General features: G+C 40.0%; 1 protein-coding gene across 1 annotated transcript in view; it reads left to right on the top strand.

The window, feature by feature from the left end:
* Nucleotides 1-1,737: 1,737 nt before the first annotated feature.
* ttc34 (tetratricopeptide repeat domain 34) overlaps nucleotides 1,738-15,157 on the top strand; it is a 75,767-nt gene continuing 62,347 nt past the window's right edge. The window contains exon 1 of the mRNA XM_072244853.1: nucleotides 1,738-1,909. The gene's annotated coding sequence lies outside the window, so the exon portion shown is untranslated. The remainder of the gene's footprint in view (nucleotides 1,910-15,157) is intronic.

Genomic DNA, 15,157 nt, shown 5'->3' with positions numbered 1-15,157 from the left:
TCTGGCTGAGTAGTGCCATAACAACAGACATCCCACCCTGCAAAAACTTATTTCAGGGAGGTAGCACCATCAATTTGCGGGAGACTCCCAGAACTTCCAGGAGAGGTGGGATGTCTACAATAGAGTAGCTCCTTAGCAGCTAGCCAGCTAGTTTAAGTAACGTTAGCTATGCTAATGAACGAATGACACCTGTTAACCTCACCTCAACATGTCTTTTACAGTCTTAACCCACCATGGGCAATAGAAAAGTCACTGTTGCAAACAGCGCAGCGAGCAACACTGTCATTATTTTTGACCCCTATTAGGCAGGGGTACACTTTAGTGTAGTCTGGGGTGACGTACGATTTATATTTTCTTTTTTTGGAACTCTCCCATGGCGCGCGCTCTCTCTCTCTCTCGTGGTCTCTCTCACGCACACTCTCATGCTCTCTCTCTCTCGTGGTCACTCTCATGCTCGTTCTCTCTCTCTCGCTCGCTCTCAAAAAATTGATTTCTGTGATATTGTATATAATTTGCAGGCATCAGGGAGACTCCCGGAACTTCCAGGAGAGGTGGGTTGTCCGTAACAACCACCTCTCACTCAATGACATGAGGACCTAGAAGCTGATTATTTACTTCAGAAGGATGAAACCAGAGGTCCATATTGGGGGATCAAAGGTGGAGAAGGTCAGCAACTTTGAATTCCTCTGTGTTATTATTTCAGAGATCCTGTCCGAGGCCCAACATACAAGTGCAATTATGAAGATACATGGCAGCACCTAACTTTCTGAGTAGCTTGCAAAGATTTGGCATGATATGTTATACTTCGACAAACTTCTATAGATGCTGGTGGAGAACATATTGGCTAGTTGCAACATGGCTTGGTATGGAAACACCACTGTGCTTGAATGTAAACTCTTACAAAAAGCAATGGATTGGCCCAGTCCATCACAGGTAAAGCCCTCTCTTCCATTGAGTGCATCTACATGGAGCATTGTCACAAGAAAGCAGCATCCATCATCAGGGACCCCCAACACCCAGGTCATGCTGTCTTCTTGCTGTTGTCATCAGGAACAAGGTATAGGAGCCTCAGGACTGACAGTACCAGGTCCAGGAACTGTTATTACCCCTCAACCATCAGGCTCTTGAACCAAAGAGGATAACTTCATTCAACTTCACTTGCCCCATCACTGAACTGTCTCCACAACTAATGGAGTCACTTTCAAGGACTCTTATCTCATGTTCTCGATATTTATTGCTTATTTATTTATTATTATTTTCTCATTTGTATTTGCAGTTTGCTGTCTTTTGCATACTCCATTAGTTGCTTGTCTGCCCTTTCGCGTATGGTCTTTCATTGATTCAATTATGGTTCTTGGATTTATTGAGTATGCCAACAAGGAAACGAATCTCAGGCTTGTATATGGTGACATATACGCATCTTGATATTAAGTTTACTTTGAACTTTGAACAAGAGACATTTCCAAATTATTTTATTAAATGTTCTAGGAGAAGTCAAGTGTCTGTGAAATGCATTACCTTTTCCCTCGTAATTAACACTTAACAGAGCTTTCAGTGCAACAAGCGGAGGGGAACAAACATCTTGTGTTGTTTGGGATTGGCACGCTCTTAAATTGGCTCATATTGCATCGTCAGCGCTCGGTTGTGCTTGCTTGTAGCCTAGGCAACGAAAGCCACGTGGTATTGAAATAGATCAGCTGGCTGGTTACGATTTTGTATCGGAGTAAAAAGGGTAAAAGGGACAAAAGGGACAAAAGGGAAATCCCAGCAGCAAAGCACCTTTACACAGATTAGATCTGGAATCGAGCCCAGCGATTGCAATTACAAACGTGCACAGAAATTTTGTTGTCAGAATAAAGGTGGAGCTTATCAACGTCGATCAAGCCCCCAACTGATCTATTACGGAAGGGTAAGTGTTACTTCAGCAGCAAACGACAGAAAAGTTATTCTTTTCAATCGGAATTCGAGGGATTTCAAAGTAGAACCAATTAGCCAGTCAAAAAAAAAATCCTGATGATAAATTCAAGTTCTAAACGGAAATGTTACCCGGACGTAATTGGAATATAAATGGAGGAGCCGGTAGGGTAATAGATTAATTTGCATATAAGCGAGCTATAATGATATGATGACTACTCTGCTTTTTGAAGAGAGGCATTAGAATTCTAATTACATTTTATACCGTTCAGCTGGTGTAGTGTGAAACCGAAGTGATCCGTCCCTTTTAACCATTCAGGTTGGCCTGTTTTCAATTTTTTTTAAAAAAGATACGCCGTAAGATCAGCTGAGAGTTGAACTTCTCGTGAGGTTAATGGGAAGGTAATTGTGCATCTTTCCAAGCATCCCAGTGCTTTTAAATATCCAACGGTGTCCCTACAGTTTAAAAAAAATAAACAGGAATACACTTGGTGAATGAAATCATTGGAACAGTAAATATGACAGTATTACAAACTTTCTTCACAAGTAAGAGCGCGCGGTCAGAAGAGTAACTTGGTCTCGCTGGAGAGCAGTTTCCAATGCTGATTTTTCTTTTGTCACAAACAGAGAATACCGGTACATTAATTTTAAGATCTGTTAGCATTTGATAACCATCTGTTCTAAAAGGTACTTGAGTGTCATGTTCGGGTGTACACTTTCGCTTTTGTAACCACTCAATACAATGGATGAGCTGTTCAGTGTCTTTTGATTGTTACCGGATTTGGTACTTGCCCTGGCTTGATTGTGGTAAATTGGTCCAAAACTTGGGGTTTAGACAGATGGATGAAACCACAAATCCTAACGATTAAATGAGTCATTTAAATCAGTCGTTCTCAATGTGGGCCATACGGTTCCCCCAGGGGGCCATGCCAGGTTTTTTAGGGGCCACAAATATATAAAAAAAAAGAAACTGGAAGCCCAGCAGTTTCTGAAAAGGCCATGATACGATTATAGTTTTAATGAAAATTGTGAAGCAAACGAAGACCTTGAACAGCTACTAATGCATTCAGAGGTGCAATGGTTATCTAAAGTAATTGTCTTTGTGGCTTTGTTGCACTTTGGGGTAGTATTGTAGCATTTCTAAGCGATAAGCAGCTTGGAGAAAAATGTGTTATGTCTGACACATTACCTGTCTGATATTTGAAAAACTGAATTTATGAAATGGTTACGGGGTGGGGGGAGAGCACAATCTCATATCATGCAAAGAGGTTATTACCACTTGCTTTGGAAAACTCAAAATTTTCAGCAGCAACACTGGATGTAGTGAGTTTATGCAATTTCTTTCACTGGCCACTCTTACAATAGAATTGCAAGATGATCTAATTGTATAGCTTGATCATTTAAAACTACTGCAAACTGATATGAAGTTTAAGTTCAGAGACCTGTTGGTGATGCACATTCTAAATTGGTGGATTCATTTGGGGTGAATTTGAATGATGCTAACACCACATTGCAATAATGCCTTACTGGGCTGCAGTGTGATACAACAACTCAAGCAAAATTTCTGGATAACTCTTGATATTCAAAATAAGTTTGCGCAGCTCTGGGAGAAAGCAAAGTTCTTTTTAATTGGATTTCCTACCTCTAATCTAGTTTAATTATAATGGGTGCCTAAGAACACTGTGGTAATCTGCCTCAATGGCTATCATTCAGTAGTACCTGCAACCACTGTGATGAAGTGTTTTGAAAGATTGGTGATGAAACATATCAACTCTTGTCTGAGAAGCAACTTGGATACGCTCCAATTTGCCTACCAGCACAACAGGTCCAGAGCAGATGCCATTTCATAGGTTCTTAACTCAACCCTGAACATCTGAAGAGCAAAGATGCATTCGTCAGGAAGCTCTTTAATGAATACAGCTCAGCATTCAATACTATCATCCCCTCAAAACTAATCAATAAGCTTCAAGGCCTTGGCCTTAATGCCTCCTTGTGCAATTGGATCCTAAATTTCCTCACTTGCAAACCTCAGTCAGTTCGATTGGCAACATCTCCTCTAAAATTTCCATCATCACAGGTACACTACACGACTGTGTACTTAGCCTCCTGTTCTACTCGCTCTACAAATCAGCATATAGGAGGGAGATTGAAAATTTGACTGAGTAGTGCCACAACAACACCTCACTCAATGTCAGCAAGACTAAGAAGCTGATTATTGACTTCAAGAGAAGGAAACTGGAGGTCCCTGAGCCAGTCCTCATTGGGGGATTGAAGGTGTAGAGAAGGTCAGCAACTTTGAATTCCTCAGTGTTATCATTTCAGAGGTCCTGTCCTGGGCCCAGTATGTAAGAGCAATTATGAAGAAAGCACAGCAGCACCTCCACTTCCTTATAATTTGTGTATATTCAGCATGATGTCTAAAACTTTGACAAACCTCTATAGATGTGTGGTGCAGAGTATATTGATTGGTTGCATCACAGCCTGGTATGGAAGCATCATTGCCCTTGGATGGAAAATACTACAAAAATGGGATTCACTACAGTCAATCAAGGGTAAATCCCTCCCGCCTCCCCACCATGCAGGAAACCAGCATCCATCATCAGGGACCCCACCACCCAGATCATGTTCTCATCTCACTGCTGCCATCAGGAGGAAGGTACAACAGCCTCAGGACTCGCATCACCAAATTCAGGAAGTTATTATCCCTCAAACATCAGGCTTTTGAACCAGTGGGATGACTTCACCAACTTCACATGTCCCATCACTGAATTGTTCCTATAACCTATGGACTCACTTTCAAGGACTCTTCATCTCATGTTCTTGATATTTATTGCCTATTAATTTATTATTTCTACAGTTTGTAGTCTTTTGCACATTGGTTGCATGTCCATCCTGTTGGGTAGTCTTTCTTTGATTCCTTTATGGCTCTTGGATTTACTAAGTATGCCCACAAGAAAATGAATCTCTGGGTTATATATGGTGACATATATACACTTTGATAATAAATTTACTTTGAACTTTGTGGCTTTATTCAAGCTCTTCACCTGTTATCAAAAGCTCTTAACTATCTTGATATTGTGAAAAGAGGTGATCTTTGATTACCTTTAACCAAGCTACAACCAGATATTCAAAAACTTACTTGTATCAGTTGCAAAGATCTCACTAAATACCCAAAGTAACAATATTAAGCACTTTTTTTCTATTATTGGTTGACAAACCTATTCAGAGCTTTGAAATAGTTTTATTTTTCAAATACAACTGACATATTTAACATATGCCTATAACCAGTTAAATCATAAATTTTGACTGTACATTATAATAATTGTACAGTTAACCAAAAAAACACCAGCTAGTAATGGAGACTATGGAGGGTGGGGGCCACATTGGTAAATGAAAGTCACCAGTGGGCCATGAGCAGTAAAAGATTGAGAACCACTGATTTAAATCAATTGACTGATTGGAATATATCATCTCTAACATCTGTAAGTTATTAATTAAGGCATCCGTTAGTCTTGCGATACCATGGATCTGTGCCTGGAAAGTCTTCACTCTCCAGGGTGCCGGCTTGGGCAAGGTTGTATGGAAGACCAGCAGTTGCCCATGCTGCAAGTCTCCCCTCTCCACGACACTAATGTTGTCCAAGGGAAGGGCATTAGGACCCATATAGCTTGGCACCAGTGTCATCGCAGAGCAATGTGTGATTAAGTGCCTTGCTCAAGGACACAACACGTTCCCTCGGCTGGGGCTCGAACTCATGACCTTCAGGTCGCTAGTCCAATGCCTTAACCACTTGGCCATGTGCCCACACACATGTAAATTATAACAGAATACAAACTCACTTTGGAAGCACCGTTGAGCATACTTACAAAGAGCACCACCAACAGAAGACAAAATCCACCATTAAAGATCCTCTCCATCCAGCCCTCTTCTCGATACTACCATTGGACAGGAGGTACAGAAGCCTTGTGTACCACACCATTAGGTTCAGGAACAGTTATTACCCTACAACCATCAGGTTCCTGGTGACATGGATAACTTCACTTCTACAGCTGCAGACTTACTTTCAAGGATTCTTTATAACTCATGTTTTTATTTATACAGTTTGCCTTCTTCTACACCTTGATTATTTGTCTATTTATGTATAGTTTTTGTAAAATTCAATTTTTTTTTTGTAATCTGCAGAACAATCAATCTGACTGGGGAACCCAGTGGATCAAGCAGCATCTGCAGAAGTGAGTACCAAGAAAAGATTTTAAATAGTTTTACTGACCAACTTAATTGTATTTTGTAAACATACGCAAATTTAGAATTTGATGGCTGCAACACACTCAACAAAAGTTGGGACAGAGGCATGTTTACCATTGTGTTACATCACCTTTCCTTTTAATAACACTTTTTAATTGTTTTGGAACTGAGGATACTAATTGTAGTAGATTTGCAATTGGAAATTTTGTCCATTCTTGCTTGATATAAGACTTCAGCTGCTCAACAGTCCGTGGTCTCCGTTGTCTGATTCTCCTCTTCATGATGCGCCATATATTTTCAATAGGAGATAGATCTGGACTGGCAGCAGGCCAGTCATGCACACGCACTTTGTCTACAAAGCCATGCTGTTGTAGCCCGTGCAGAATGTGGTCTGGCATTGTCCTGTTGAAATAAGCATGGACGTCCCAGCAAGAGACATCGCTTTGATTACAACATATGTCTCTCTAAAATCCTAATATACGCCTCAGAGTCAATGGTACCTTCACATACATGCAACTCACCCATGCCGTGGGCACTGATGCACCCCCATACCATCACAGATGCTGGCTTTTGCACCTTTTCGCTGATAACAATCTGGATGGTCGTTTTCAACTTTGGCACAGAGAACTCGATGCCTGTTTTTTTCCAAAAACTAGCTAAAATGTGGACTCATCTGACCACAGCACACGGTTCCACAGTCTTTCGGTCCATCTGAGATGAGCTCGGGCCCAGAGAACTCACCGGCATTTCTGCATAGAGTTGATGTATGGCTTCCTCCTTGCATAATACAGTTTCAAGTTGCATTTCTGGATGCAGCGACGGGCTGTGTTGAGTGACAATGGTTTTCCGAAGTACTCCCGAGCCCAGGTGTCTATAATTGTCACAGTAGCATGACTTTTCTGTGCACTTTTCAATCTTATTTTAACTCTGTCCCAACTTCTGTTGAGTGTGTTGCAGCCATCAAATTCTAAATTTATGTATATTTACAAAATATAATTAAGTTGGTCAGTAAAACTATTGAAAATCTTTTCTTTGTACTTTTGTCAGTTAAATAAAGGTTCACGTGAATTGACATATCACAGATTTTTATTTTTATTGCATTTTGGAAAATATCCCAATTTCTCTGGAAATGGGGTTTGTATATACACACACAAGCATGTATTACCTTCTATAAAATGTGAGGTTTGCCAAAGGACAAGGCTTATCACCAACAAAGCAATGCCCCCTTTAAATCAGACCTCAAGGTTTGTTTCTAATGGTAGTATCCTCCAATGGTCTTGTTTTATCAGATCATAGGTTTGTTTCTAAAGGTATTATTGTCCCATGGTCCTGTTTTCAAGATTTCTGGTAAGTTTTTGTTTTTTTAAAAAAAAAACTGATTTCACTTTTCAATGAGTCCAGTAACTTTATGATCTTCAAAAGTGACAGGGAATATGGAAAGAAACTCATGGTGTCCATGCCAGTTGAAAAAGATGGCTCAACTAATCCAAGCTTCCAGCACTGGGTCTATGAATCTATGGATTATGATTTTTTTAATGTATACATCAAAATACTGATTAAACACGAGTTTCAGCACTTGCTTCTAGGCTAGTTGCTTGGCATTGAGGATGATTTGCTTCCACTCCAGTGTTGCTGAGGTAATTAATGAAGACATGGGAACTGCAGTCTCTTCCAGAATTGTGTCAGGTGATGCCTGGCCAGGGAAACAAGTGGGTAGCACATTACCTCTGTATTTTATAGAAGACTTCAGCGCTCTCCTGATGCATGGATTTGGGATTCAATAGTATCATGAATGCCCTGTTTGAGCAACCACATGTGAGAGATTTTCAGGAGTCAGTGAAGACAATGCATTTTTTTTCTAAGGTTTGAGCACATATTCTCCCCCTCTCCCCCCCACCCCCACCTTTTACCCTGTAATCCCTTTATATCAGACTTTGCAGTTGTATCAATTTAGGCAGTCTGTGTCAGGCTTGTGAATGACCAAATGTAGCCAACTGAGTGTAACTTGGGAGCAGTGCATGGATGTTAGCCTGGGAAATGATACTGCAAGTATTTTGTTTATCCTTCCAGTGAGAAGACAAGTGTTGTGGTACCTTTCCTCTACCTGTTGTAGGCAATCAAGGTCTCAGAAGCATATAGGAGGGCAGGGATTTTCTACTATTCTTTATGGCAATCAGTTACGGAGGTTCAATTTGGGGTGAATTTATTTCACCTCTTGCCCTATCCCATGTAATATCTGCCTACCAAAGTATTTCTACCAAATACTTTAAATTACTGATTCTAAGTTCTTACCTCTTCCCGTGAGAAATGAATTACTCCATCTAGTCCTCTAATCTTGTGCACCTCAAATAAAGTCATCATTCAGCCTTCTAAGTTTGGCGGTGGGGGGGGGGGGAGGGGGAATCCTGGCTTATCAAATCTTAACTCAGTGTGATTTTTTTGTTTCTCCCAGCCACCTCTCTCCTTTACATTTGCAAGTTCAAACACATCTTTGTAACATGGTGACCAGAACTATATGCTGTAATGAGACTAGCATAACCTCTTTACTATTCTATGGAGTTCCTCTTCATGCCTTTGGCGTATCAGGCAGCATTTGTCATTTCATTAGTGTTAGTCTGTTTTTTTTTTAAAGGCAGAGTTCCTAACTTGATGCTCAATCCAGCATGGATGGAAAGCATGTAAGGTCCTGGCCAGATTCAAAAGCAGGGCCATTCGCCTGAAAGTCCGGTGAGGATGCCATTACACCACCGGCTGGCTTTCTAGTATTCTATGCATTGACTAAAATGGGAAAATACCCCTCAGGTCTTCTGTTTCTGTTTGTAAATGTCTCTTATTTTACTGAAATCTGGTGAGCCTTCTCAAGTAAAAGGTATATTTTGAACTTTACTTCCCACATTTGAGTTATTACTGGCTTTGGGTCACTTAAATCAATTGATCAAATCGGCCTTGCCATCCCTAACAGGGTGGAAGCTTTTATATCAGGATATAAGCACTTTGGTGACATGAGATTGCAAATGCTGGAATCTGGAGCATAAATAATTTGTTGGCGGAATTAAGCAGGTTGAGCAGGATCAGTAGGAGGATGGAAGGATTCTGATGCATGGTTTCAATTCCATAACCACTTTTTCTGTTTCTACGTAGGTTTTGCTACTTCACTTCCCTCCTTACTTCCTAAAATCTGAATCCTCTTAATTCCAATAAGGTAAAATACAACTCCCACTCCAAGTTTATCTGCACACTCACTCAGCAATGGAAGTTAATCTGGTCTGGAAGTTTTTGTCATATTTGTATAAATTGGAACAAGAGGATTCAGAAGTGAATCTGTTAAAGTAAAAATCCCAAAGGCAATTAAAATCAGATGGTTTAATTTTATCACTGATTGTGTTTTCTACATGATCGGTGCTTGTGACTGAATAATTTTTTAGCAGATGAGCTGAGTTTTCACTCACCAATTTTCCTTCAAGAGAAGAACCTTCCCTCAAGCAATAAATTCAACGCAAAGTGAAGCATCCTGACAACTCCTTTCATTCACAGGAAAGAATAGATTAATTCTACCTAACTTACAAGCCATCTGTTTCTTGTAGAGCTTGTCCAGTACTGTCTCAGACAGGTCTGCTATGCTTATAGGCAATATATTTTCATTTGCCTTACAAGTTAATGTATAGAATATGTGTGAAGTCAGTGCTCTATTAAAAGTTAATTAAATCTGTCTACTGCTAAACTGTGTTCTGGCATATTGTAGAAAGTTATTGTTCAAATTTGCATTAAAAGGAATGATTGATTAAGCAGAGGTGAACTTTGTATGAAGGGCATGACATTTTCATATGGGCCTCTCACTTTATTATGGTCCATTGTGCAATTTTAAAGAAATTGTCAATATAATTGAGTGTTTGAGGAACTGACCACTTGGTTTAATGATTCAGCAACTTCCCCATAACCTTTTCTCTAGCTACCATTAGGTTTCACATTTGTTTGTAGCATTATCATTTGCAAAGGTGACAGGTTTAAACTAATCACAGGTGCAGCACTTCCATGTTTTGGCTTTCAGATTAGAATAAAGATAGGCAAACTGTACCCCTCAAGCTAAATTGGCCTAAATGACAATTTTATCTTGCCCTTTTAAAGGGGAAATAGACAATGCGTCACATACAAGACTCACCATAAACAATGGGATATACTTTAAAATTTTCAATACTGTGGAGATTGAGAAATGGTACAGATGGGTTTATCCTGACCAAGGTGAGGAGTAACTAAGGAAAATGGCATCTCATGGGTCTGAAGTCGTATGTTGGTGTGGTCAAAATCAATGTTGAAATGGAGAAGAACATCAACTTGGAGGGAACAGATGCTTCCAGATAAGGTCCGTGTGGGGCTTAACCATGTAGTAGGATTTTGTGCAAGTGATGTCAAACAAGCATCATATAGAACTGCCAGCAATAATTGCTGTTTCAATTTGAAAATGGCTCCTTAAATCCAAATGGTTTGGGCACTGCAGGATTATAAAACCATCATTACATTAGCTGATTCTGTTGGTTGTTAGATTTCTTGCTACCACTTACCTGGCAAACTAAGAACTCCAGACTGTTAGGTAAGCAATAAAAATCTTTGGTGTCCCAAAAAAACCTCATTCAGTGAATATTTGCATGTATTTTTGGTAAATTAAGTGGCGACTAAGTTCAATTAAATAGCGGGCTATGGGTAAGCTTAGGTAGTTCTGAGGTAAGGACATGTCCGGCACAGCTTTGTGGGCTGAAGGGCCTGTATTGTGCTGTAGGCTTTCTATGTTTCTAAGTATATATAAACTGCTTTTATTGCTTTCTTTTCTGTTATGTCAGCTCAAGGGCTTGTTACCAATTGATTGTGAAAACCACCCTAGTAGTATGTCTCTATCTGAACTCCACCCATGATGGAAGGCAGTTAAAGCTGCTGCTTTAAGCTCTGAGGCCTCATGTCTGATCCTGACATCAGCTATTTGGAGTTTTCACATTGTTCCCATGACCACATGGGTTTCCTCTCTGTGCTTTCATTTCCTCCCTCATTCCCAATTGGCTACAGGAAATTGCTTTGGTGAAGGCGATTGGCAACAGAACAAAAGGAGTGAATTGATGGACATGATAGACAAATTGCAGATCCACTCAGGAATGAAACAAAGGAATTTAAATGATAGTTTTTCTTCTTTAAGTCGGCATGAACTTGATGAGGCAAATAGCAGCTTCCTGTACTATAATGTGTGGAACTAGGTATGCACCATCATGTGCCTTAAATGATACAGCACAGGTATCTACTCCTGCATGAATACCATTATATCGCATTGCTGGAATAAGGCTGACTTAATATAAACCTTCAAGAAATGACATCATGGGCTCAATATATTTAATGCAACTCTATGAAGTTAACTAAAGCACTTTTTAACCTTTTCTACTCAAATTGTCTCCTGGTGTCTCATACCTCTTAAGCACATATGAAAGTGCCTAGGTTTATTTCCTGGAATCATAACTTGAAACCTCATTAGTCAGAGCTTACAAATGTCAGAGGTTGACAAAACAAGAGGTGACTGGCCTTGGAGGAATACAAGCTTGATTAGTTAAAGTGATGCCGGAGGTGACTTGATATTTATTGTTTGAAGATAGCCATGGCCAGTGGCATTTGATGGTACACTCGTCAGCTCTTCATATATGAGGCTATTACAGAAACAATTGGAAACAGGTTCCAATCATGCCTAACATACAGATGCTTGAAGATGATGTAGAACTTGATTACTGGCAAGGGCAGTTGACCTCCACAAAAGTGCACACATTTTATGTACCTCCAAGTAGTCAGTAACTATTCATGGCTCATAGGAGCTACCAATAAATTCGGTAATCTGAGAGATGTAATTTACAAAACATTTGTTTTTTTTCTTTAAATGCAGAAATGCTTGAAGGTTGATGTGCTACTTTCAGCACATAGTAACAGAATTCTCAGCGTGACAAGTATCATTTACTTGTGAGAGGAAATTGGTCCAAATTGATAACTTGTTTGACTCTTCCACCATGAACAAAGATCAGCATGAACAGGCCGTTCCATCTGCTTGCCCATTCACTGCAGTTGTGTTCAAGCTGATCTTAGCCTCAACTCCACTTTCCAGCCTGATTCCCATAATTACAGACTCCTTTACAATCTGTCCTTCCCAGCCTTTAAAGTATTTAGCCTTTATAGCATTCCGCAGTAAGAAGTTTCCAACTCTTGTGCGTATACAACTATAAGGTTTTTCCCCATTTAATCTTAAATGGCAACTGTTTGTAAGACCATAAGATACAGGAGTAGAACTAGGCCATTTGAGCCATCGAGCCTGCTCTGCCATTTCATCATGGCTGATCCAATTTCCCTCTCAGCCTCAATTTCCATCCTTTGCTCCATATCCCTTCATGCCGTGACTAAGCAAGAATTTATCACCCTTTGCCTTAAATATATCCAATGACTTGCCCTCCACAGCTGCCTATGGCAACAAATTCCATAGCTTCACCACTCTGGCTAAAAAAAAAAATTCCTCGTCATCTATGTTCTATTGAGGCTATGTCCTTTCGTTCTTGACTCCCCCACCATGGGAAACACCCTTTCCACACCCACTCTAGAAAGGCCTTTCAACATTTGATAGGTTTTAATGAGAACCCCACCCTCATTCTTCTGAATTCCAGGGAGTACAGGCCCAGAGCCATCAAACACTCCTCATATAATAAGCCTTTCAACCCCGAATCATTTTTGTGAACCTCTTTTGAATCCCCTCCAACGTCAGCATATCCTTTAACAGATACGGGTCCCAAAACTGCTCAAAGTACTCAAGTGAGGCCTCACCAGTGCTTTGAAACCTCAACATTACATCCATTCCTTTATATTCTAGTTCACTCAAAATGAATGTTAATATTGTATTTGCCTTCCTCACCACTGACCCAACCTGCAAATTAACCTTTAAGGAATCCTGTTTGAGGACTCCCAAGTCCCTTTGCACCTCAGATTTTTGAATTTTCTCTTCATTTAGGAAATAGTGTACACATACTACTTCTACAAAATTGCATGACCATACATTTCCTGACACTGTATTCCATCTGCCACTTCTTTGCCGATTCTTCTAATCTGTCAAAGTCCTTCTGTAGCCTCTCTACTTCCTCAACACTACCTGTCCCCCCTCCTATATTTGTATTATCTGCAAACTTAGCCACAAAGCCATCAATTCCGTCATCTGGATTACTGGCATATAATGTAAAAAGCAGTCCCAACACAGACCCCTGTGGAACACTAGTCACCAGCGGCCAACTAGAAAGGTTTCCTTTATTCCTACTCTTTGCTCCTGCCAATCAGCCAATGCTTCATCCATGGTAGTATCAATCCTGTGATACCACCTGCTTAGTGTTAAGCAGCCTCATGTGGCATCTTGTTAAAGACCTCCAAGTTCCCCTAAAACCACATCCTTAACAATCAACTCCAGCATCTTCCCAACCACTGAGGTCAGACAAACCTTGAAGAGTGGAGTGACATTTGCAATTTTCCAGTCCTCTGGAACCATGCCAGAATCTATTAATTCTTGAAAGACCAGTACTAATGTCTCCACAATCTCTTCACCCATCGTTTTCAGAACCCTGAGGAGTAACCCATGTAGTCCAGGTGACTTATTTGTCTTCAGGCCTTTCAGTTTCCCGAGTACCTTCTTCCTAGTATTGGCAACTTCCTCACTTCTGTCTTCTGACACCCTTGAACTTCTGGTCTACTGTTAGTGTCTTCCATGGTGAAGACTCATGCAAAATACTTAATCATTTTGTCTGCCATCTGCTTGTGCCCCAATACTACCTCTCCAGCATCATCTTCTAGAAGTCCAATATCTACTCTCTTTTACACTACATGTACCTAAAGAAACTTTGGTTTCCTTTTTAATATTATTGGCTAGCTTGCCTTTGAATTCCATCTTTTTTCTGACTTTTTTTTAGTTGCCTTCTATAGGTTTTTAAAGCTTCCCAATCCTCTAACTTCCCACTAATGTTTGCTCTATTATATGCCGTCTTCAGCTTTTATGTTGGCTTTGACTTCTCTTGTCCTTTGACAGTGCCCCTTAATTCAGTATTTCCATTGGAGGAAGCAATGCTTCTATGTTGTCTAGCCCTTTCAGAATCTTGTCCATATCAGTATAATAATCAGAAAGGTAATCTAAACCTTTCATTGCAGGTAAAGCTATCATTTTTATTGCCTATCACACCTGCCAAGGGATCAACATTTGTTTTGCTACAATTGTTAACTATTTACAAGCTCATGATGTTTTCATTTAAATCTCCATATCAATTTTTCAAGCACTCTTTCCCCAATATTAATTTGGCTACCATATGTATTATGAAACTGCCCTTTTCTAAGTTTGTTTTCTTGAATTAGCAAGGATATTAATTTAAATTTGTAGTAGAAGAGCTGGAATTCATTAAGATGCACATTCCTTTTCCCCCTCTCTTATCCCCCCTCACTGCCACTAACAATAATAAGTTAATGGAGGAAGTTTTACAAACATGCTTGCTGAAGGATTAAGACAGGTTAATTTTGTTGTTTGTATTCAAAAATTTTGGGATTCTTGTGCTAATTAAACATGTTCCTTTCTCATTGTGAAGATAATTCAGAAAAGCAGAACAAAATTAAATAGAAATGAAACAATGCATGTTAACAGGTTTCTACTTTCACCCATATAACTCAATTATTTTCCCCGTTGTGGACATTGAATAGCTTCTGAGACAAAAAAATCTTAAAAACTCCTCTACATCAGTGAAACCTGATGCAGATTGGGGGACTACTTCATAGAGCACCTCCGCTCTGTCTGCCACAACAGACAGGATCTCCCAGCAGCCACCCACTTCAACTCTGCTTCCCACTCCCATTCAGATATGTCCATACATGGCCTCCTCTACTGCCATGATGAGGCTAAACTCAGGTTGGAGGAGCAACACCTCATATACCGTCTAGGTAGTCTCCAGCCCCTTGGTATGAA

The sequence above is a fragment of the Mobula birostris genome, chromosome 27, assembly GCF_030028105.1.
Source record: "Mobula birostris isolate sMobBir1 chromosome 27, sMobBir1.hap1, whole genome shotgun sequence".
NCBI classification, from domain to species: domain Eukaryota; kingdom Metazoa; phylum Chordata; class Chondrichthyes; order Myliobatiformes; family Myliobatidae; genus Mobula; species Mobula birostris.
Note: the sequence above shows the minus strand (reverse complement) of the source record. Positions and strands in the feature narration are given on the sequence as shown.